This window comes from Chelonia mydas, chromosome 1 (genome assembly GCF_015237465.2).
Source record: "Chelonia mydas isolate rCheMyd1 chromosome 1, rCheMyd1.pri.v2, whole genome shotgun sequence".
Taxonomy (NCBI): Eukaryota; Metazoa; Chordata; order Testudines; family Cheloniidae; genus Chelonia; species Chelonia mydas.
Genome location: NC_057849.1, coordinates 297,279,073 through 297,305,125, shown reverse-complemented (window position 1 = coordinate 297,305,125; position 26,053 = coordinate 297,279,073). Strand labels below are relative to the sequence as shown.

The following is a 26,053-nucleotide window of genomic DNA, read 5'->3' as shown; positions in this document are numbered from 1 at the left end:
CAGGGCCAATTGTGGACAGCTAAGTTCTGCACATTGGAGTGCTAAATAGATGCCTCCCTGGATCACTTCTTACCTGAGGTCCCCGCCGTCCCTCTTTTTTTCCTCTGATGGGATAAATTAAAGGACTGAATTGAAAATAAAGTTTCTTCTGACCTTCCCAAGCAAACAATCACCAATCACTTTTGCAGGTGTGCTCATGTCAGTGTGGTCAGGTCTTAGGCAAGAAGAGACCCTGGGCCGTTATTTCCTAAAGCTAAGAGCAAAGGTCTGTTCCCTTCCACAGCTTGCCTTCTTCTGAGCTGCTCTGCTTCCCTTTTAAGGTCCACCTTCAGCTTGTGCTGGGGTGGCTGGGAAGGGCACCATGGACCCAGAGCTGCTCTTTACCCTTGTTCTCCAGTGTGGGGTTTGTACACCCTATCACGTCCCCCCCTCAAAGCCCATTATTTCAGATGAAAAAAATTGCATTCTGAGACCCCACCTCTCTTCCTCAAACCAGATTTCCCTCTGTCTGCTGCATATTTCTAGAAGTGCTATTAGCTCCTCTTGAGGTTCAAACATGCCCTCTAGAACGCATCAGCAATTGCTGTGTATTTGATAAAATCAGCTATTGTGCATATGTGCCAATATGTTCAATTGCATGGCTGATTTCTCAATCAACAGTATATAGCAATGTACACTGCCTTTTGGCAAGCAGGAGTAGTGAGCAAATTGGTCTTTATTGTTGTTGTTTTTTATGTACATTCAGCATGGAAATGATGATGATGTAGGCTACAGAGAATCTTTAGATATTAGCACCCAAAATGTGCAATGCACTTTACAAACAGAGCCTGTTTTAGTCTTTGGAACCTGGAGGGAAATGTGAATATAGATATAAATATTCAATACAAAGTGTCTCTGTTTTAGCTCAATTTCTTTACAATCCCAAATATTATGTAGGAGCTTCATATGGTACCACCTTTTTAAGACCAGGGCTGTCTAAATTATTGTATAGTATTGAATTGATCAAACATAGTTGCTTGAATGAATTATAGTTATTTTGTGTTTTTAGTGCATCTTACATCTTTCTGTTTATTAACTAAAATAAATTGAGAATACGGGACTGTCATTTAAAGTTGTAATGGTTGTAAATAACCATAAACTCCACTTTAACACGTACCTCATGTTTCTAAGGAAGGTCATTACTCAGGTTATTGATTAGGTGAGTGTGTTTAACTATTTGCTATTAGGAGACTCCTGTGTCACCTAAATTCTGTCAAGTCAAGTGGCATGAGCTAGGCAGTGGCAATGAATCTTACTGACTGTTGTGCCATTCAGTGGCTACGTGAAAATCATCTGTTATGCTGTCTGAAGAAGGGTTTCTCTTCACACAGGCCTTATCATCCATCCAGAGAACAAATGATAGTTTTAGCTTGGTCAATACAGTATAATTTCCACTGGGCCTTTGATCTAAGAAATTGTTTTCAGTTACAAAGTTTATATTTTTGGTCAGGGAGATGCAAGGAAATGAAAGGGAAGAAAAAAGAGTTAATGAGTGAGCGAGGTGGCATCGTAGATATAATATACGGGTAGTATACTTCTGGAGACCTGGGTTCCAAAGGGGATTAAGTCACAGGTAAAATGAGTTTGGTCTCAGTTTAGTCTCAGGTGAACATTCATCCTTGTCAAAAAGCTGCTACATATGTTGGTATGATTTTAAGTCTCTCTTCAGAAGAAGCTCAGAACGGATAAGCAGTTGTATTGCACACTAAGGCCCAGAGCCTGTAAACACTTGTGTGATGCTTCACTTTCTTGCCATGAGCAACCCCTTTGATTTCAAAGGGGCTATTCACAGTAATAAAGTTAATAATGGGCATAAGTGTTCGCAGGATTGGGGCCCAAAACTAAGATCCAGAGTTGGAACATTTTGAAGAAGTGGTACAGTTTTCCTTCGTTATGCCTGACTCTGGTAATTACCATCAATCTCACCACCATTAGCACCTTCAAAACAAAATTAAACTACCCTCGAAAAGTCTGGCATAAAAACAACTGAAGCAAAGTTAGTAATCTGAGATCACATTTTCTTCATTACACATTTTTATTGCCTCTGGATGAGGTGCTTTATTTTGCTTTTATTTTCTACTATTTCAGTATGTTATAATGGTTCTTTTTATTAACCTTTCGACTTGTTATATGTATTTTCAATTTACATGGACTGCTCTATTTGAGTACTGCTGTGGAAAATGATTTCAGAGCATATGCATTTCTTTTGATCATTTTCTTAGAGTCAGTGTTTTGTTAAACATGAAAATAGAAGGTGCATTTTTTAATATATGTATTTGCTGTCTGGAACCTAGTAAAAATGAGGTCATTTGGGAGTACAATTTTAATTAGAAGTTTAATTTTGTAAATACATTTTTATTCACAGTCTAATTGCATCATAGCCCTTGGATAAACAGAATCAGTGCTGAAGGAGAGACTGTACTTAGATGAGTGTGTCCAGAGACTTTTTATCACCTAACTGTTCTTCAGTGGAGTACACTGACATCCTTTGTGTATGGCACATGGTCTAATAACAGTGCCTTGGCAGGTTACATTTTCCTTTCTGCCACAACAGCAGCTGTACTTATTCTCAACAAACCAAAGTGAAATTTTAGATCTTTAGATATTTCATTCCATGTTCATGCCACCCCTTGTGCAAATTGACTTTTAATTGTTCTACGCTGTGCTATACCTATTTAAAATGTATTAATATTGTTACCCTTACTGACCCGAACAGTTAGCCAATATTCTGGGTCTTGCGGGTTGTTTGTTAGGAGGAAAAATTGATGATAAAGGCAGGTATTTCTTTGATGCAATCTTGTTTCTTTACAAAGAAGACAAAGTCCTGTTTCCCAGAACACATTAGGAACAAACAGTAAGCCGTTTCTTTGCTCTCATCTCCAAGCTTCTTTCAGCCAGCACTTAATCAAAAGTGCTCCCTCTCTTCCCTTTCTCTCAGGGCCACCTTACTAGTCCTTCTCTGGCTATCTGCTTGACTTCTAGCTACTTCTCTCTGCCTGCTTCTTGGTGCTTCTGCTCACCGACACATACAGCTCCATCAAATAATACCCAGTGAATCACTCTGCCCACGTAGGTCAGTTTCTGACCAACCTTGCATGTGGCCTGGGTTTTTTGGGTTGTGGCTCATATTGCTTCATATTGCATATTGTCTTACTCCAGAAAGGAGCTTAACTGCTTCTAACATTTATCCTGATTGAAAGCTAGCTGTCATGCCCACCAGCTTCAGTGACATTTTTCCTAATCTCCATCATAACCATTTGAACTAGGTTTCTTTTTCATGTAGCAATTCTGGTTCATTATTTCACTCTTAATTTTGTCCTTTATGTTAATTGCTAACTTTTATATATAGTATTTATCACCCAAGTTAAAAATGAACTATAAACTGTTCACTTTCTTTTATACATTGCATCATGACATTGTAGTCTTTCCATTTTCAGACAATGAAGTTGCCACTTCACAATTAAAGAATGTTGGTTGTATCACTTGTGAGTCCAGTTAAGAATGTAAGCTTTTGTGATTTCACATTCTGCCATGGCTAGAGCAGGTGTGCTATTGTTGCTGGCCACGATGGGTATACTGAATGAGGTTGCCATTGCAGTCATATCAGATGTCGTGTTGCACAAGCATGCCAACACTTATTATCAATCCAGCATATTTTCTTCATTGTTGAAAGGTCTGATCAGAAGCTGTACTTGTAAAGTGCTCTGTGTCAGTCTATATGGATAGTTGTTTTTGAGTATGCCTATTAAAAATATTGTCCATTTATACCCTTTCATTGTTGCTTTTTTTAACGTTTCTTATCCATTACTAATAAGTGATCACTATAGTCAGTGCCTAAAAGCTATCACTACTGCGAGAGTGAGTCAAATCAGCCTTACTCTGTAGGAAATAGGTTTAGATTTGACTGAGATATGAGCATTTGAAAATTACCTACCTCATACATATGGTACAGAGTTTTCGGTTATGCATATTAAGTGGGCATGCAAGAAAGGGTGGACAGCACATATAAGTGAAGTACTTAACTCCTAATTTATAAGAATGATCCCAACCAAGACAAATGTTGTGTATATCTTGGGAAGCCCAAGTTTTGGCAAACAGAGCCTTCTCTTACAAGTAGTAGAATAATGGTTTATGGAACTCTGCACAGATCTGGGTGACAGGAGGTCCTGCATTCTATTGCCCCTCTTTCCTGACTGGTTTAAATAATTCTTTGCACTTTGTTATTCCTATTGATGAGGACTTATGCTGCTAATGCTACCTCTTGCAGTTTCACAAAGAATGATCTCCATTTTACAGATGTTTTAAAAAATAAGATTTACACATGTTTTTAAAGTGTTTAGAGAGCTACAGATTACAAAGCATCTGGTAAATGAAAGGCATCATCATTATTCAGATTTTCTAGTTGAGATAAAGGTGCTGAGAATTTGATTGCCCTGGTGGTGTTGTGGAATGGTCGAGGAAGAGTATGTATTTAAATACATATTTCAAATAGATTCTTCTATGCAAGAAGGGTAATTCAGTGGGCATTCAGCCTTCTTACAGCAGAGGGATAGAACCAGAACAAGCTGCCCTGGGCTGCGTGGCAGTGACCCTGGTGCTGAGAGCCTGCAGGTTTAGTTTTGCCTCCTCATTTCCCTGCAAGCTCCTGCAGAACCCCTTGGTGAAAAGCGTAACATTTTCAGCAGCTTAAACTGAAAACTATTTGTGGATTTGGAAAGATGAGGTCCTACTCAGAGTGTACAGCCAGGCTTTTGCAGAGATGAAAAAACATTAGATATTATTCCAGCAAGCTCAGTGAATAGCTCCGAACCAACCCAGACAACATTGCACATGTTTTCAGAAATCCTACAGGCCATTTCACATGTATATCTAAAACCTTGACCTGACAGACCAGACTGGTGTTGGAAAAATGCTTTACAATTTTGTATTGCATAATCTGAGAGGAAGTTTTGTGGTCACATAGAGACTATGTCAGATGTACATAGTCATGGGGCCAGAATAAAACTTGCACATTCAGGCCAAGATTTTCAAGAGAGACTAGTGATTTTGTATGCCTCAGTTCTTGAGTGCCCAACTTGAGATGCCTTAAAAATCATGACTTTCAGAGACTGGGTGCTCAGCACTTTCTGAAAAAATCAGTTTGGGCAAAATCACTGGTCACTTCTGAAAAATTTTGCTTCAAGCTAAATGCTTATACTTTCTGACTTTGAGTGCCTTAACTTTGTAACCTTAATATAGGTTGGTTTTTTTTAAAGCTTCAGTAGAAGGGACACCGTCAATATAAAATTCACATACTATCTGAACATTTGTTTCATATAATTACAAGTAACACAATCATTTTAATTGAAAAAGATTAGAGAAAATATCTCTCTTTTTCAAGTGTACATCTGACAGCACTTTTTATCTAGTCATTTTCACTGTTTCAGTTAGTGAGTTTCCCTGTCTTTTTGTTTGTGTGGGTCTGTCATCAAGTCTTTCACTTCCAGAGAGTCTCCTAGTGTCCAGGTATGGTATTGCAGGGATTGTCTAAGTCTTGTTTTTCTAGGGACCACAACAGTCTGTCATTGTATATGACCTAGCTCTCCAGCCAGGTCACTATTCAGTTCTTTCCCTTTTCGGGGTTAATAGAAAAATCCCCCAAACAGGAAACTCAAAGCCTAATGGCTTCAAAGCCCGTCTCATGGCCTCTGGCTGTTCTTGGCTTCTTTTATCTTTGTCACTCATGCTTCCCATCTTGGTCTAGAGAAGAGGTAGGGGAACCCAGGACCACCCTCTCCCCTGGGTTCCAGCCCAGGAACCCTACTTAGGTTCCTCCAATCTCTCCACCATTTTCTCTGGGCTACTCCTACCTTTATTTCACTCATCAGCATCGTCATAAGATCAGCAGGCTCTGTTGCCCCCACCTTGACACTGTGATTTTTCACAGCTTCTCCTGGGACAAGCTCAGAGGCATCACCTACAAGCCAGTATCAGGATCCTGACAAAGACAGATAGGACCAAGGGTCAGAACAAAGTCAAACCTGAGGCTGGTAGTAGCAGAGGAAGTCATAGTCAGATTCCAGGCCAGGGTCAATACCAAGAGTCAGAGTCTGAGTCTTGTTTCAGGTTCCAGATTAAGAGGCAAAGTCCTAATCAAACCAAGGTCAAAGCCAGGGGTTCAGGAGCAGGAATGCTCCTGGCAGCTACAGGAGAGCCATACTGTTACCTGGATACTTCCTAGGACACCCCTTAGGGTGGAAAGACAATCAGGAACCATGAGACTATTGCCTGTCAGACCCCTTGAGGCAGGACTTCCCATGGTCTGTGTCCAAAGAAGGTTGTGGGCAATGGAGCACAAGGTGGTTACAGCTGCTGCTGTGTGGCAGCATGGAGGTGTCTTTTACCTATCAGCACTGCCTACTGGGCTTAGGTTCTAGACCCACTAGAATTTACACAGATTGTATTACTAGCAGTTCTTTGCCCTTAGCCTTAAGACAGTCATTAGCTTTCTCCTTTGAATACAGGTTCCCCTTCAGCCCTCTCTCTCTGGGACTGGGGTTGTATCTCAGGCTTTTTTGCCTTAGAATAATCTGTATTCCTCTCCTTTGAACAGAGGTTTTCTCTCTGGGACTGGGGTTGTCTCTGTCCTCTTTGTCTTAGAGTAATCTATCTTACTCTCCTCCCAACAGGAGAGTCCCCTGTCCCTGGAGCTAGGGGTGTGCCTCAGGCCCCCTGCCTTACATTAAGTCAATTGCAAGGCAGCTCCCCTTTACTGAACACTCTTCCTTAATAATCTTCCAGTCTGGTGGGTTCAGCAGGCCAGTATTTTGCTATCAACATCTCTCTGCTGAGAGGGAGGAGGCAGTCTTTACGCTGCTCCCCTTCTCCTAGCCCCTTCTCTTTGTTTGGGTGAGAGGGAAGCCTTGCCCTGTCCTCTCTGCAAGGTTTTGGGCCAATTTCCTGATTCCTTCCCCGAGCACCGTTCATTCTCAGGACTCTTAGCTCTCTACATGTATGTTTTGGACTCTTCTAAACCCAGAAAGGGCCAAGCCAGGTTGCACAGTGGGCTGAACACTAGACGCTGCTACCTTCTATGGTGGACTACACCATCTCTGGGTCTTTCTCACAGGAACAGTAGAGGAAGCATTTAAAAAAGAACACAAAACAGGATTACTGGCAGTAAGACTCAAGCAAATATAGTACCCGAAACTACTTTTAACTCATGTTTTAAAATCAACTAGAGAACAAATTAAAGATGGGCCAGATTTACAAAGCTACTTAGGTGCCTAAAGGTGCAGATAGGGACCTATTAGGATTTATGAAAATGCCTAAGCAATTGTGGCATCTACCTCCCAACTCACTGAACTCAATGGAAGTTAGACATCTAACCAACTTAGATACTTTTGAAAATCCCAGTAGGTCCCTATCTGTCTAAATACCTTTCTAAATCTGACTTAGTGTTCTGGACCAATGTTCATATTTATGAGTGTTGCCTACATGGCACTGAGACCAACATGCCTCAGTACAGTGCTGTTCATCTTGTCATTACATACCCAAGAGTGACCAAAGACATTTCTCATGAAAGTGTTCTGACACTTTGAGATTCAGTTAGTGGTAAGTCTATATCTCTGGGTCGTACAATATAATATTATGGAAAAAATTTCTGTTGTGATTGTTATGTTGCTATGTGTGTATGTGGAAGGACAAAAGCCATGTTGCTTCCACCCATGAGTGTGCAACTCAACAAATGCAGGGCAACCTTTTTGCAAAAAGGTATCACAGTTATGACAAATGCAAGGTAGGTAAACTTTGTCACTTTGTTTAACAGTGTGCTAATAATGCTTAGGTCTGTTTCAACACACAATATGTTTTTGTTTGGTGCTGGTTGGTACATAACCTCAATCTATGAAATGCAAATTTTAATGCCACGGTTTACAAGAGCAGCTACAAAACAGGATGTCATTATCGGCAGGTCTTTCTTTGAGCACACAGTTATTCACAAAGGGCTTTTCCTTTAATAAGTGCTTCTGACACCTCTGTTAATGCACTTAAATGAGATGTATTAAAAAATCTGCCTGAGTGGATTTTAAACTTCAGTTTCAGTGATAGGTCATGAGTTGCTTTATCTAACCTTACTTTAAAGAAAAGTCCAAATAACTTATAATACCAGGAGGGTCACATTGTTTTCCCTGTACAGGCTCATCCATGCATTCAACAGAGTTTTTGGATAATATAGATCATTTTATCTGAGGATATAATTTTTCAAGGCGCCTCCAGGAAGAGCTGATAGTTTCATTTTTTATCTAGTCCGTTGCAACTCTGTCTGTGTTTTTGTTCACTGGACTCTTCTTGCAGATATGAAGAAACAAATATCATATCAGCAGTGCTTCGTTGTGATAGAAAAATGACACGATGACAGAGAGGGTATGGTATCCATAGAATTGGCCATCAGTTGGTTGGCAAAATTACTTGACAGTAATTTTCCTCCACTTGACAGTCGAGAGAAACCACGAGTATTATCATCATCATTAGAGCCTTTTTTTTTTTTTTGGTGATCTCCTGATTGTTGCAGGTCTACTTCTTGTTTTTAAAATCCTTTTTCTTATATGTAAGCGTAAAGGCTGCAGAATGTTGGTGCTACTGTATCATTGTGAAAAGTTAGAATGTTTTTGGCAATCGCCACCCTGCACTGAAGCAGGGAGGAGTTTGGCTGGCTGGCCAGGAGAAGAAGGCAATGCTTTCTGGCTTGGGGGAGGAGGGGAAATGTAGGGCTGCTGAGAAAGCAGTCAGCGTGGTGGATGACTCACCACCTAAGAATGAGGGGTTTGCAAAGGTCAGCTGGGCCTGGCCCCTCCCCTCTTTGGCCAGGTACAGTGGGGGTTTTTTCGCCTTCCTTACAGCAGGTTCAGGTAGGCTTTGTTCATGCATAGCATGGGTGGTAGGCCATATGTCGCAACTCTTCATTTAAGTGTATAGCGGATGTTCAGTGCAGGTACTCCATAAATTAAGGCACAAAAGAATGAAAAAATGGCTTGGAAAAGGAATTAAGGAGAGGTGCTTGGTAATCGAGCAAGCCGGGGGCAGCTGGGGACTCCTATGATTGGTACAGCAGGGAGCCAACCCCCTCCCATCGTTATAGTACACCTTAACCCCTCCTACTAGGTGGTGTGGTCCCGGCAAGGGAATTGCTGGAGGGACCTGAATGAAAAGTGGTGGGGGGAGCTGGTGAAAGCTCCCCCTCTCCCCCCCTGGAATTAGTAAGATCCCAGCAAGGGAATTGCTGGCAGGCCTGGATAAATAATGGGGGAGCTGTGGAAGCCCTCCCACCCCCAAATTGTCTGGAATTGGTAAGATCCCGGCAGGGAATCTGCTGGAGGGACATAAATTTTGCACCTGCACTGCACACATTTTATCCATCGGGTTAGTCCCAGACATCTGTCTAATAATAAAGTTGTGGCCTGATTAAACGCATATCTAATGTCTCCTGTCATTCTTTCGGCATAGCCAGACAATGAGCAAACAAGCAATCAAACCAGCTGACTTACAGCAGCTGGTACTTTCAGTGTTTTGTTTCCTGTAACAAACTTGTTAGTTGTCATGTTTCCAGGAACAAATATACCTTGATGTTGAATTTTTCAACTGAATTTGTAAACTTCTCAGAGGAACTATTTTTTCATTTGCTGCTGTGGCATTATTTCTCTTGGTTGTAATAGGGATATACATCAAGGCAGTGACTGCAGGAAATCTCAGTTTTCTTGTCCAATAGCACCCTGCCCCCTAACATCTACTCTGGTTCTCCAGGGAACAGAGCAGATAATAAGCTCTTCATGTGATCAATGCTAAACGATCGATAATGAAGGTTTATGGGTCTACATTACCAGAGACTGTTTTTCTTTTTACATCGGAGCTCATTCGTCTAAGGTGGGTCTCTTCTACAGGGCAGTGCAACATGCTGGCATGGCTACGTCATCATGGTTCTGCCATTCAGTTTATGTAATATGTAATGTAGTTCACTATTCTCAGGTACACGTTGTTCTGGCTTTGAATTAGTATGAGGATCAGGCTGCAGAGTCTTTCAACATAATATCAAGAAAATGAAAGGGAGGTAACAAAAACACCAATATAGTAAAGTTAATACCAGTATTCATGAAATAAAGTTCAGTTTTAGGGCACTAATGGATTTACTGGCTATTTTTCAAAAATCTGATTAGATGGAGAAATCTGATTAGATTTAATGATTAAAAAGCGTTTAAAACATTAAATAAATAAAAACAGTTTATTCATAGTTAAATGTAGTTCATCTGTTAATGTAGAAATACTAGTGATAGAAATTTAGTGGATATCAATAACTCTCTCTCTTTGCAGAGAAACACATGAAAGAAAACCAAGCTGGCTTTGCTGCAATTGGCAAGGCTACTTTCTTTTCTAATGATGTGAGGGTTTAAAATGTACTGACCTACTCTGAGCTTACAAAACTGGCTCCCATCCAAGTCTACTGTTGATAGTTACTGCTGTACTCTTTACTTAGTAACATACTTAATGGGATGATTGTAAATTTGGACTTCCAGCTTAATGAGTTTAAAATGCTTAACAAAAGGAGCAAGGATTCAGGTGAAGGGTACAAAAAAGAGAGACAGACACCCTAAAAAATATAGGTTTGTTGTACATACCAAAATAAAGTTCTGATGATTTTATTACCTTAGAAGTGTAAATGTTTTTTGCCAAGTGCAAGTTTTCTTTTAACAAAGTTGTCTTGGATAAAAACAGCATTGAAAGTAAAATTAATGTGTTGCTTCTGCAATGTCAACAGACAGCAAAATTTGTCTGGTAGAAATCAACAAGGGAATCTCTCGTGATAATGAATGTCCTTCATTCTGTTAGCCAGTTTTTCAAGTAGATTTCTATTTAGTAATGGTAGTCTATGAGCTTGTTCAATTAACTAAGTAGTGTCTGCAAAGCACAGAGAAAGCATAGGAAAAGATCAGTGTCTGTGGCATAAATCAACACATTATAAAAATAAAAAAATCTGTTCTTTATACCTGGGGGAGGTAATACTTTAAAAAATAATAATTCAAACTTGTTCAAATCTGGATTAAGTTTTTGATCATTCCTTTTTCTCTAAGTGTCCCTTTCTATATACAGATCTCAAGTTGTTCTCCTCACAAGATGCTATCTTACTTTTTCAAATGTATTTAACAAAAGAGCTTTTGCTAAGTTTCAAGTCTCAGATAACAACAGAGATATTGGTTGGAGGTTAGTTTGCCTTCACCTTTTATTGAATTTTAAAAAAATGTACCAATAGACTGAGCCTACAACATGAATCCTACATTTTTAGCAGCAGTTTGAACCTAAATTATGTGTTGTTCTTGAACTTTGGTAGATTTTCCATCATTGAAGTCTTTAAATCAAGACTGGATTCATGGGCAGCGGGTGAGCCAGCCTTTGGGGGAAGCTAGCCCCCCAGCCTCTCCCTTTCTGCCCAAGACCCCACCCCTACTCCTACCCTTTTCCCCCATGTCCTCCCACCAGTGCCCAGAGCACCCCCATTGTGACCGCCGGCTTTCCCACCGCAGCCCCAGCTGTCTGAGCACCCCCAGCCCTGGAGTGCCAGGTGAGCAGCCCCAGCGTCCCCAGCCCCGGAGTGTTGTGTGGGCAGTGCGGCATCAGCACTCCCAGCCTGAGTGCCGGGTGGGCAGCATGGCTGCAGCACCCCCAGTCCGAGCCCCGGAGAGTTGGGTAGGTGGTGCGTGGGCGGGGCCATGCCAGGCTGTTTGGGGAGTCTCTGCGTTCCCTAGCCTATGATACCCACTGCCCATGACTGGATTTCTTTCTAAAAGAGACGCTCTCACAAGTTGGGTTCAGTGGACGAAGTACTATGGTCTGTGATACACAGGAGATTAGACTACACAATTGTAACAGCTCATTGGGACTTTGATTTTTGTAGCAAACTAGCAATTCTACAGTAGGATGAAAAGCATTGAAATACAGAGGTATTCTATTGACTTAAATAGAAATATTAATAATATCCAATATCGCATGGCCGTCCTTGATTACATGTAATACTGTGTTTAATTCAATAACAATCACTGTATTTCAATGCTTCTCCAACCATTTCTAGCTACCCTAGAATTTCCAATTTATTGCATAATAAATTGTTGGTGTGTAACAGAAATCAAGGCATCTTGCTATAGAAATTCAGTCCAGTATTCTCTTCACCCCTTTCTCTTCTTCTGTTTAGGGGCTAAGAGGGGACTCAGGAACGAAGGAGGACATGGGGTTTGTTCCACCCTTTTCTTCCCATTTCAAGTCCCAGGTCCTTGTTGGTATCCCTCTGGGAGGAAGTGAGTAAAGGTACATGATCCCCCCTTTTCCTTCTTCCTCACCCAGCAGCACCTATTGGTGTTTGTAGGAGCTACATGGCTTTTTCCTGAGTGGATAAAAATTGATTTTTTTAAAATAGTAATATATATATATATATTAAAATTGGTAGCCTTTATAAAATTTAAAATAAATATGTTTAATTTTTTTTAAAAAATTACTATGACAACCTACATTAAGCCCTAAACTTACTAAAATGTTAAAATAATTTAAATAAAATAAAACCCAAACAGTACCTGTTTACTGCTGAAGTTTTAAAGAAAATCAGACCACTCAACTGGTTAAAGTTGCTTGCTATGCACATGGAAATAGAGTTTGTTAAGTGCTAACCCAGCTTTCGGCAGTAGTGATCTCTTCTGCAGGAGCAGAGAGAATATATTTCTCATTTCAATTTATCCAACTAGTTTTGTTCAATGACTAGCTCATTCAAAGTTGAGAAAGTAATTAGGAGCTAAAAAGCACGAAAGCTTGTTTTCTTCTTCCAATCTATGAATAAAAATTAGGTGTGATACGATGAAATCTACTAATTCTAAAATCTTGAAGGATGTGATGACCAGTCATAGTTGCTAATTATAGATAATACATCTTTTATTTAATAAATCAATTAGTTTTAAATACAAAACATGTTTTGATAAACTTCCTTTTTTTTCTTTTGTATCCAGAATATTGAAAGTAGTTTTATTTAACTAATAGAAAACAAATTTTAAATGTTGTCTTATGTATTTTTAATTGAGCTCCAATTTTCATCTAAATGCAGCTTGACACAAATCACTTCTCTCCGGCCACCAGCTGCCTGTGTGCCCCCTGCTCCTCCTGAGACCTCCGGCCTGCCTTGGCACCACTCGCCGCTGCCTGATGAGCAGCGGCTGGGCTCAGACCACAGGGGTGGGGGGGCAGCCAGGGGATGGGGCTGGCCGTAGGAGCTGGTGCAGAGCCCACAGGCAGGGGCGCTGGCCGGGATAGGTGAGCAGAGATGAGTGTGCAGAAGCTGCAGGGCATCCAGGTGGCTGCCGATGGAACCATACTCCCCCCTCACCTTCAGGCGTGTGTTCAGCCCACGCTGGTCTCTGCCTGCTTCTCCGGGTCAGCCAGCACAGGGCCACATCAAATTTTGAAAAACCACATGTGAAAACTGAAGCAAAATCCTTAGCAGAAAAGTTTGAACAGTACAATATTGCTGTTTTTACCTTTTTGTGGAACCATTTACTTCAAAGAATTAATGCCATCAGCAAATCGCTGCAAAAGGTTGATACAAACTTGTTGAATGCTGCACAATTGTTAGCCTTGGTTACAAGTTTTGTCATAGAAGTTCAAAATGACTATAGCTCGGTGAAAGCAGAGGCACTAACATTAACAGAAAATATAGGTTCCTCTGATATAACTGTTGAGAAGCATAAAAAAACCAGGAAGTTATTTTTCGATGAAACGAGAGACAATGAAATCAATTTAAAAGGGAAAAAGAAGATCATGGTTGAGACAGTTAATGTTATTTGTGACACAATAATAGTGCAGTTGCAGAGTAGAGGTGAATCTCTAAAGAAAACTGTTGATTTATTTTGCGTGTTTTTTGACAGAAGTATGGACGAAAATGCTAAAAGACACTACAGTAAGAAATTAAGTGAATTCTACTGAATGAACATAGACATAAATCTTTTTGAAGATGAAGTGAAGCATTTCATTCATTTAATCGAAAATGATGAGGTTCGTGCTTCGAGATCACTAGTTGATTTGTATAGACTTGTACGTGACTTAATTGATGATTTTGTAAAGAAAAAGTATAGAAAAAAGCTATCGGAATAAATTTTTTTTTCAAATTGAATAAGTTTCTTCAGAGGAAGTTAACTTTTATTTTTCCATTCATGCATCATTTATACTTTTTATTTTTACACATTTTTCACGTTAGCGTAATGCAAATACAAGCTTTCATCTAGACCAGAAGTTCTCAAACTGTGGTCTCAGAACTCCATTCAGGTGGACCGAGGAAAGGTTATTATGTCTTTTTTTTAATAAAGCACTCTTATCCAAGGCACTTTAAATAGTTAGCTAATGATACAAACAATATTTGGAAAGATCATTAAGTGATCTGCCGAGACCCTCAGCACTTTTCAAGTGGTCTGTGGAAAAAAAGTTAGACTACAAAAACAATCAAGGTACCTCACTTTATTTTCATTTACTTCCTATTGCTTATAGTATAGGAGGAGGATGAAGAAAAAAAGAATGAAAAATGGGGATGGGGGCAGAGGAGATAAGAGAGAATGTTCTTTTTCTTGGCTGGGTCCTGTGGGGGGCCCCAAAAATGAAGGCCCAACTAATTCTAAATCCGCCACTGCCAAATTCATTACACTGGAGATGAATTTGACCATTTTAAAAGCCTGTAACAAAGGTGGCTGTTTCAAAAAGCACTTTCAAAGTAGCAAACTTGAAAGTCGCTCATCTAGATGAGGTTTAAGAACAATTATAAATGAAAATGTGTATTCCTATTTTGGCCTAATCAAAATATGGCAGCTGTAAACTGGGGTCATAATTCGTTCTTGTAATTGGTGAGGCTGTTGGTAATAATGGATATTATGGAAGCAAGTGGATTGTTTTCTCACGAGAGTTTCTTACATGATTTATTTCCTTCATCTGATGCTATTTCTCATCTGTTTGTTTTATGTGATTAAGGATATATGTATATCATTTGCAGTTCTAAACCGTATCACTTTAGTCATTATGCTGATACTTAACACAACTGTGTCTTACTCTGAATTGCAAATCACCATGCACAAAGAACAGCAGATGAGTTTTTTGTTTTGTTTTGATTTTTTTTAAATCCGGGCTGCGGGTTGCAAGACACTTTAAATCTGGGCTGCTGGTTGCAGAACAGTTTCCATAATAACTTTCTTTTCTTGATTAACATTCTGATCTTCATCTTTTAGGTGTAAATTTCCCATGATTTGACAGTGCCTGAATGGTCATGAATTTATTTGAAAAGTTTGAGCGAAAATTGTTGAGCCATTTTTGAGAAAAAGGAGAGTGGTATAAAATACACTTTCCCCCTTATTGAAAAAAACAAAAACAAAATAAAAAATCAAACTTTTTTTAAAACCACTCTAGTGTTGAAACAGCTGTGGTTAGAAAAGTTATTTGGCATATTATTGTGTGTAGTTAATGGATCAAGCCCCAACTACATCAAAGACTGAATTTCTATCTATGAACCACTGTGACCGCTGAGCTCCTCTGGGATAGTGCAGATTACAAAGCCTAGGATGAAGCAGATCAGAGCTGGAGACAAAGCACTCTGTTGACCAGCAATAGAACGGTCTTCCAGTGGAGAAGAGATGAATCCAGAGTCTGACCATGTTTGGGAACTATGTAGCAAAAACTTCCTCTTTAAGAAAGACTTTTTACCATAAGTAACACTCACAATTTGAACAATTTTAATTCCTAAGCTCCTCTCAACCCTTCCCAACCAAAAAATCCTCAAAACAACAACCCTCCCCCCCAACAACCTACCTCAAGCAGAATTCTGACCATGTAAAGGGAGAAGTGCCATAAAACAGATAGAAAGAAAGAAAAAAAGAAGTAGAAAGGAATTGAAAGAATAGGAATAAATGGTCAATTTTCAACATAGCAAAATATTAACAGTGGGGTGATGACCCAATTTGCCCACTAAGGGTTCTGTTGTTTGGGAAGGAGGTGCCAGATCAATTTCAGTGTTTACAGATGAGCAGTGGAACCGTATATGTTGCCAAATTAAAATGAACTTTAACCACTTAGTCCAGAGAAGAGCAATGAAAGTAATTAGAGGCATGGAGAGACTTCTTTATGAAGGGAGTTCAGAAACATTGGAACTGTTTCATTTGGAGAGTGGATGAATAATACAATTTATGAAAGAGGTATGCAAAATAATGAACAGCATAATGATAGTAAAGTGAGCATTCTTGTTTACCTTTTGCCAAGAAGAAAGGTACATCCAATAAAACTGAAAAGCAAGAAATTTAAAATTGATTCAAATGGAATTTTTTTTACACAAAGCATAATTAACTTGTGGAATGCATTGCCATAAGGACACGAAAAATTGTTGAGTTCAAAAAAGAATGAGATATTTTTATGGATAATGAGGACATCTTGTTAAAGTAGTTGGGATACAAAAAATATATAGGTCATAAGCCAACCACTAATTGGCAGGACATAAGAAGAAATATCCCCTTGGGCAGGTTATTTCAGAATTGTCCACTAAACGGTTTCTTGCTCCTTCCTCTGAAACATCTGGTACTGGCCACTGTCAGAGAAGAAACTGGGTTAGAAAGATGGTTTATCTGATCTGGTATAAAGAAACTGTGAGGGTTTTTTTAAATTAGAAGTACTGTAGCACTGCCTTGCAAAATTCTACTTGTCCATTCACCATGCGGAAGCTTCTGTTGTTGTTGTTGATGCTAGGTAAAAGTATATTTGTTTTATGATTAATATCTGTCATCATGATAAAGGGTAGGGGAATAGAATTTATGCTGGTTGTTAAATTTTTGTGACAGTATTTCAAAAATGCTGTAGCATAATAGATTGCATTATACAATATTAATATATAACCCTTGAAATTTGTTTTGTATATTTTCTTTTACAGTTTTTAAATTATAGACAATGCAATCTACATATACTGATTTGACCAGTTGGAAAGAATCACATTATTTCTCTTAGTCATACAAAAAAGTAGTAATCTTATTTCATAATTTTCTGATTCTATGCTGGAGCACTTTCTGTGTCTGAATAGCAAAGCTGCAGTAAAATATTCATTTTTTAAATAGAGAAGAAAGAAAGCATTAAAAAGCCTGCATACTATAAGGATTCTAACAAATAGTGATTATAGTAATGTCTTGTAAAGGTACTCACTCACAAATATACTGATCTTTTCTTGGGCTCATACTGGTAGCAGTATTGGTTTCAAATATTTATAACTATAAAATATGTCTATCATTTAGGCATGCCTTTTTTCTTTTGTCTAACACAATTCCTTTGCATTATAGTATTTAGTGAATGGCAGATACTGTGCATTCATGCTAGTGTATATTATTGCTAATGTCTATTCCTCTGTAAACAGATTCTTCTGCTGCGAAAAAAGTGTTTGGTATTAATAAGTAACCAACTCACTCATAATTGAAACCAGCCAATGTATTTGTGATATTAGGGGTAATCTTACAGTATCTTATCTACAGTAGTGTGGAAAATTCAAGGAAAAGGTAGAATCATTTTAATAACTTTTGACACTTACTTAATATTAGTAAAAGACACTTTCATCCCAGAGTATTATATACCTGGACATCACTATTACTACTACTACATACACCTCTAACCCGATATAATGCTGTCCTCAGGAGCCAAAAAATCTTACCGCGTTATAGGTGAAACTGTGTTATATTGAACTTGCTTTGATCCACTGGAGTGCGCAGCCCTGCCCCCGGAGTGCTGCTTTACCGCATTATATCCGATTTCATGTTATATCTGGTCACGTTATATCGGGGTAGAGGTGTATTTCCAGATGTATCCCACTGTTAAGTTTACATATAATTTTTAGTGAAAATTTGTTTTCCCTTTGTTATATTTTTTCTCTTTCTCTTCTCTCACTGTATATATATTTCTCTGTCTATATTTTTAAAAAAAAAAAATGTAAGTGAACAATCCCATTAAGCAATAGACAGTTACTGAAATTTCCCTGGAGTTCACAATTATTGGCAAGCAATAGTCACAAAGGATTTTTTATTTGACATTTAAGCAGTTATTCAAGAAAGCCAAAGTGCTATAGTTTGGTTTTCATTTTAGGGGACTTTTTAAAACAACAATTTTGTGGGTTAACTATGGCTACCAAAGACATATTCATTTGCCAGAGATAATCATTGGGGATGGACACTGTGAAAGTTGTTTTCCACAGTTGTGCCTTTACACTGACTTGCCAAAGCATGGATTTTGAGTCTTTCCTGAAAAGAGACTGTCAGTCACACCAAATGGTTTTGTGTGTGTGAGCATTTTGGGTTTTGGTGTTTTGGGTTTTGTTTTTCTTCTTATGGCTGTATAATAATAATTAGAATGAAAGAAACTAGAGGCATGCTCACCTTTTGTCACATCTTCTTTGGTGCCATCTGTGATGGGGTGGACTAGGCCCAAAGGCCCCCTATTGGAGGGTCAGGGTTCTGCCACACCCATCCCAGGAAAGGAGCAGTGGAGAGGTCCTCAAGTGACCTAGAATGGTTTTGAGGAGGCAACCAATCAGAGGGGCTGCTGGATGGCCAACAGGGACCAGGAGAGCCATATAAAAAGATGCTGCAAAACAGAGCACAAATTGATTGTTGCTTGGAGCTGGAGAAGAAAGGACTGCATGTCTGGCTGGCTGGAAGAGCAGCAGAACCAAAGAGGGGCTCCTGGCTGGCTGCTAGGACTGAGCCAAAGACAGTGTTCTAGCAGGGACTGGGGGAGCAATGAATGAGCTCCAGGCTGGTTGCGGGGACTGAGTAGGGACTGAGCCAGGGAAGGGCTGCAGGAAGATAGTGTCTCCAGGGAAGAAGCCCTGGGGATATGGCCCCATACCGGGGCTGGGACTAGTTAAAGACTGAGCCCAGGGTGGGCTAGAGAGACACCACCAGAAAGACACCGAGATAGGTCTTGGTGGACTGTATAGCCCCAGAAGGGATCTGTTCTGGCTCATATGCAGACAGTGTGTGTGACTCAGTTGGAGGGCCGAGTTGCTTAAAAAAACCCGCCTGAGAACCATCTAAAGGGGTCACTGGAACTGAAAGAACACAGATACACCCAGCCAGAGGGGGCGCTTGCGAGGGTTGGGTGCCGACCCCGTTACACCATCACAATAAAAGACATTTGGACAATTTAGCAGTTATTATCATAGGATCTATTTCAGTGGTCTGTTTCAGTGGTGGGCATGAAATGCAGCTCCCATTGGCCAGGAATGGTGAACCGCGGCCAATGGAAGCTGCGGGTGGCCGTGCCTGCGGATGGTCAATGTAAACACTGTCTTGTGGCTTGCCAGTGGATTACCCTGACGAGCCACAGGGTTGCCCACTACTGATCTAGTTGGTTACATTTTCAAATTCTTTGATCTAGAAATTGCATTTTTGTAATTTTGATTATGTAGAGCAGGGGTCGGCAACCTTTCAGAAGTGGTGTGCCGAGTCTTCATTTATTCACTCTAAGGTTTCACGTGCCAGTAATACATTTTAACGTTTTTAGAAGGTCTCTTTCTATAAGTCTATAATATATAACTAAACTATTGTTGTATATAAAGTAAATAAGGTTTTTAAAATGTTTAAGAAACTTCATTTAAAATTTAACTAAAATGCAGAGCCCCCCAGACCGGTGGCCAGGACCCAGCACCGGGTAGTGTGGGTGCAACTGAAAATCAGCTTGTGTGCTGCCTTTGGCACGTGTGCCATAGGTTGCCAACCCCTGGTGTAGAGACTTCACTGCATGGTACATGAGTCAAATTTTAATAAGTTTCTTACATCAAGATTTTTCCCCCTCCCTACTTTGTGTCCTCTACTTGTACTAGATTAGTTGCTTTGCTATGTATCTTTCTGTTTCTAGCACTACCATTTTAAGAAATAATAGCTTGTTTAATGGGTGTCAGCTCAGCAGCCATGAAACACTTTTCTTCCTATTAGATGTCAAAAGAAACGTGTTCCACTGCTGCTGAGCTGATTCCCATTAAAATAGCCATTATTTCTTAAAATGGTAATGCTAGAAGCAAAGTGATACATTTGGGATGAGTATTTGCATATGAATACCCAGAATGCGCTTCCAGTTCACATCTAGTTCATAAGTATGTATGAACCTGAGTTAACCAAAACATTTGTTTGTTCATTTATTTGTTCTTTCTTGATTTTCAGGAGTGAGAAAGATGTACAATATGGCTATTTACTTTTAGAGTCCCTGTCTTTTGGGGCTATCGGTTGTCCTTTCTTTAAAAAAATAAATACTCTGTAATTTCATGGTACAATAAATCATTTTTTACTGCGCTGCAGTTCTTTTTTCCAAATTCTTTATTAAAACTATGGATACTTGTGATGTTCAGAGCTACCAATACATGTTTCACAGTTTATTTACTAATTTAATAAAAAGGCTAAAATGGAAGAACATTTTTAAATACTAATAAGGATCAGTTTAAACCAGGCGTTTTCAAACTTCATTGCACTGTGACCCACTTCTGACAACAAAAATTACTAGATGACCCCAGGAGGGGGGACTGAAGCCTGGGCCTGCCCAAGCCCTGCTGCCCTAGATGCAGGAGGGGGTGGTGGAGCCAAAGCCCTACTGCCCTGGGCAGGGTTGGGGGACAAAATCCAAGCCCAAGGGCTTCAGCCCAGGCAGGGGGCCTGTTACTTGAGCCCTGCTGCCCAGGGCTGAAGTCCTTGGGCTTTGGCTTTGTCCCTGGGCCACAGCAAGTCTAAGTCAGCCCCAGCAACCCCTTTAGAATGGGGTCCCACTTTGGGGTCCCAACCCACAGTCTGAGAACTGCTGGTTTAAACCAATGGTAGGAAAGCCAAAACTCCCATTGGCTGCAGTGGGGCCAAGATTTCACCTCACGGTTAAAATTGACACAGTGTCTTGGTTTTTGTCTTGGTATTGCAGCATATGTTGTGTGTGAGGATCATACATCTTGATCCTGTAGTCACGTGAGCAAATGCTAAATTTTAGTCAAGTGAGTAGCCCCCAAGTCAGTGGTTGCATGATCAAGGCCACGCTTTATTCTGAGGAACCGTGAATATATTCCTATAAGAGATGAACTGATTATAGCGTATAAATCTTAACTCTGAATGCTATTGCTTTTGTTGTTTTAAGACAGAACATTAACATTATTTAGTAGTTGCTGTTTATTTATTACAAGTAAATGGTTGAAAACAGTAATGTAACCCTACAGAACATATGCTTCTATAATTTTTAATATGGAATATGGAGAAGAATAGAGATTAAGTAACGATTGTCTCATTGTACTGTGAAATTACTGGGGATCCTTTTTTAAAATAAAAGCAAAAAAGCAATGGTACGTGAGAGACTTGTTAGTAAGAATTTGACTGGGAGAATTACTCAATGGAATGTCTCCAGAGTATCAGAAAATGTGATTTCTAGTCCAAAGAATTTGAATAAGGATTTGGAAATGTGAATTTGTTTCTGCTTCATCTAACCAGATTCTGTATAATGTGGTGTGCATTTAGGAAGAAAATCCCTGGTTCTTAATAAGGCAAGAATTCATGCTGAGTGGGATATGAGCAGTCATTTAGGGAACAATTGATTTTACAGAATCTTAGACTTGGTAACTTGTTGGAAATTTGTGCATTTATTATACTGGGTACCATAAAGAAAATATGAAGTTCACATTAGTGTCTGTTTTATTAGATGAGAATTTAAACGTGAAATTTGTTCCCTCTTTAACCGTAGAAATGTTTTTTGTTTACCAACATCTGGAAGTTAAATGAGATAAGAAGGATTTATAGAGATTAGATTAATAGAGAATATGGAGCTAATTATGGATTTAACTGTTGAAGACCCCGTAAAGGAGAGGATCAATAGCAAAGGAATATTCATTGCCAGTCTCAAAAAGGAGCGGTTGACTTTGGGATGAGGAGAACTAGATTCCTGAAGACTCCAAATGTGCCAGGTGACCAAGAGGTAATGTCAAGATCAGTGGCAGCACTGAGGCCAGGAAGACGCAAGATTCAAACAAGCAAAGGCTGTGTCTGGTTTTTTGGTGGGCACAAGGTAGCAAACTCTAAATTAGTATAGTTTATTATGTGATTAAAATGATTAATTAGAGTAATGTCAGAAGATAAAATGAATACTGCATACTTTTTGTTGGATGCCTTTTTAAATTTTGAAAAAGGTGGCAGGGTGGAAAAACAATTAAAATATTGCTCCATTAAACATGCTCCTCAGGACACAATTGGTTTGTGCTATCAAGTTGAATGGTTAGTTACAAGACCTCAAAGGTAGTAGTACAGGTTGTTCTCTTTGGTGGCAGGGACTTCATTTGCATGTGGAGAAAAGAAAAATGATTGGAGCTGCAGTCTGTTTTTGAAGTCTCACAGGAAAATAGGCAAAGTGACTCGTCAGCAGGCATCAGAAACAAGGATCCTAAAACTGATCAATCTTGGTCGCCTGTGATGGTGATGTTGCAGTGTGAGTGCACTATGTGTTATACCTATGACAGAGAAAGTGAAAAATAATTTGGAAAAATCGTGAAATGAATGATTGAAATATTTGGAACTTGGAATGTACAGGTCTCTTGTTATTTATACTTTATATATAGTGACAGAAATTAAATCTGTAAGAGAGCATGTTTAATGCTTAATCTCAAATACTTTTGCCTGTGATAGTTTTATTGATTGAGTTGCTTTAGAAGAGTTTGTGGCACCTGTATTCTATGATGATTTGTTCATTAGAAATACATAATATAGAGATATTCTGCCTGTTTTAGATTAGTGTTTCATGGCATACCGCTCCTTACATTTACCATAAAAGTAGGAGTAAAATATATATCAGTGATAATGATGAGCCAACATAATCTATTTGTGTGTCTGTGTATTTGCTTCGAGAGGTTGACAGAAAATACTTGACCTTGAAAGAGAAATGGGGAGTGGGCAAGTGAGATTTTTTTTTAAAGTTTTGCTTTAAATTATTATAAAGTTTTCAATTTCTCACAACCCCGTTTTCTTTAGTCATCCCCCTGGGGTCACGACCCACCAATTGAGAAGCATTGGTTTAGATAATCCCTCCAAGGCATCCTTAAACAAACTTTTCTAAATTTATCAGAGACATCTTAATTTTTCTTTTCTAGAATTTCCCTTTTCACCATCTGCTAATACTACTACTTCGGACCCGATCATATTCTTACCTAGCCACTCTCCCTATTTTATTCTTCCCAACAGCTGGCCGTGGCCATTTGTTCTCCCTTCTAGCTCATAGACTTTAAGGTCAGAAGACCATCATGATCTGTCTAGTCTGACCTTCTGCATGTTGCAGGCCACATAATCTCACCCACACACTTCTGTAATAGGGCCAATCCGACCCAGGGGGAAATTTCTTCCTGATCCCAAATATGGCAATCAGTTAGACCTCGAGCATGTGGGCAAGACCCACCAACCAGATCTAGGAAAGAATTCTCTGTAATAGCTCAGAGCCCTCCACATCTAGTATCCCATCATGGCCATTGGATATTTGCTACTAGCAGTCACAGATTGGCTACATGCCATTGTAGGCAGTCTCATCATACGGTTCCCTCCATAAATTTGTCAAGCTAAGTCTTGAAGCCAGTTAGATTTTTTGCCCCCCATGTTCCCCTTGGAAGGCTGTTCCAAAAAGTCACTCCTCTGGTGGTTAAGCCTAAAATTTGTATCTATTTGTTCTTGTGCCAATATTGGCACTTAACTTAAGTAGCTCCTCTTCCTCCCTGATATTTATCCCTATGCTGTTTTTATAGAGAGCAATCATGTCTCCTGTCAGCCTTCTTTTGGTTAGGCTAAACAAGCCAAACTCTTTGAGTCTCCTCTTATAGGGTAAGTTTTCCATTCCTCGGATCATTCTAGTAGCCCTTCTCTGCACCTGTTCCTGTTTGAATTAATCTTTCTTAAACATGCTCCTTTTTTTTTTGTCTTTTCTTTTTTTTTTTTAACAAAGGCTTCTTTTTTGTTTACATGTTTTTAATCTCTCTGGTAAAGCAGGGACTTTTTTGCCCTTTTGCTTATGTCCTTGAAAAGGAATAAATATGCTCTGGATGCTAAGTAGAACAAACTTGAATATGTTCCAGCATGCCTCTATTTTGTTGCCTTTAAACAGATTTTTCCAATTAATCCTTTTAAATAAACAATTTTAAAATAAATCTTAAAGTTCTAAATATTTTTCTGGCCACTTCTGGTGATCACTCAGAAAATCACATAACCATATTATGATTGCTTTTGTTGTGTAGTCCCTGAACTTCAAGAACCATCTCTAAGTAGCTCCTTAGAATCTGTGATAATGAGATTCAGCAGTGTGTCCGTTTCATTGGCACCTTGATTAGCTGTATGAGAAAATTCTCTTGTGATAACTAAGGGTTCTCAGCTTCCAATTGATTAAAAACATCCTGTAATGGGGCACACATGGGGCATCCCATGCAAAGCAGGAAGGGACTAATAGGCTACAGACACCTGGAGCAGGAGGCAGGCCTCCAGGAAGGGACTGAAAAAAGAAGAGCCCTGCTCTATTGGAGGGAGAAGGCAGAAAGAGCAGATGTAGAGCTCTCACAGTGAAAGAGAAGGCAGGTCATGACCAGACATGCGCCTAGCAGATCTCCTGGAGGAAGAGTTTATGATTGTGTTGCTTCAGACTTCCTTTGGACTTTGAGTGCCCTACAGAGGTAGAACTGTAAGTGACCTAGCTGGAGGGCTAAGTTTCTACAGTACAGAAGATGTAGGAGAGTGGGCTGAGCTGCAGAAGAACAACTGGGAAATTGAAGCTAATTGGCTGTTGAACTGCACAATACGGGAAAGGAGCACCCTGATGAAGATGTATAGTAACACCTACTAAGACACTCACTTTTCCATTTTTAGCTGCCCTTCCCATTTCAGCCATTAGTTCCAAACTGAGAATTTCCTCCATCACTGCAGAGTTATATAAAACCTGCAAGTGATCTGACATTTCTTGCCCCTAATAAGTAGATTCACTTGCATTCACTGTATCACTAATTGCCAATTGGTGCCATTTGATACATTTAGCATTGTATGTTTCCTTGTTACCTTGCCTTTCCCTAAATTTTAACTGACAATCTCCACAATTTTTATCCTGTTCTTGTTTCTTATCCCATCTGGTTTCAGTAATATTCAATAAGTCGGTCTCTTTGTAGCTGATAATCCAGTTTCTTTCTTTTGGTGCTAAATATTTAAGTCAGGCTTTTCAAAAGTGGTCACTTACATTGGATGCCCAGAACATGGGAAACCCCAGGTCTGAATTTTAGAAGAACTAAGCACCCACAACTCAGCACTCACAAATCAGGGCTAGGTGTTCAAAGTTGGGCACTTTGAATACGAACCCACCCTCTTCTTTCCCGTCCTCTACTGTTTCCCCTCCTCATTTTTCTGATGTATGTATACCTCAACCCCCTTTAACAACTTCCTCGTATCCTCCCACACCCTTAGCTTCCTACTTTCAATCCCTCTCCCTTCCCTGCCTTCTTTCCCTCAACTTTTAAATACACTGTTACTTTCCCTGTCCTAAAACAATATCGGAATGACCAGCCTCTTTCTACATATTGACTCATCTCTTTCCTGCTTTTAATGTCTAATATCTTGGAATGGGCTGTCTTTTCCTACTGCTTTGGTTCCCTGAGCTGCAGATCTCTCCTCCATTACCTCCAGTCTACTAGCTCTGCGTTTCACTGAAACTGTCCTCACATGAATTTGTAAATTTCTTTGCTTAGTCTGAAGCTTTTTTCTCCTGCTCCTTAATTTGTCTGCTGTCTTTCATGCTGGCAGCCACCTGTTTCTCTCTGGAGACGTTTTCTTTCTTGGGCACCTGTGACTCTCTTCAGTGTTATGAATGGATCATCCACCTTTTCTCTCCTGCTTCTCCCACTTCTTTTGCTGTGCTTTTCACCATCGACCTCAACTCCTGTTTTCCGACAGTGGCCAATGCCACGTGCCCC

At 39.6% G+C, this 26,053-nt stretch overlaps 1 protein-coding gene across 5 annotated transcripts in view; it reads left to right on the top strand.

Moving 5' to 3' along the window:
* Positions 1–26,053, top strand: part of IMMP2L (inner mitochondrial membrane peptidase subunit 2) — a 796,496-nt gene that overhangs the window by 354,669 nt on the left and 415,774 nt on the right. Inside the window, exons 6-7 of one of the 5 annotated variants that reach the window (XR_005223705.2) lie at positions 12,257–12,369; positions 13,971–14,502. The exons of the other annotated variants lie outside the window; for them this stretch is intronic. The gene's annotated coding sequence lies outside the window, so the exon portion shown is untranslated. Of the gene's footprint in view, positions 1–12,256; positions 12,370–13,970; positions 14,503–26,053 lie in introns of those variants that run through there. 5 annotated transcript variants of the gene reach the window in all.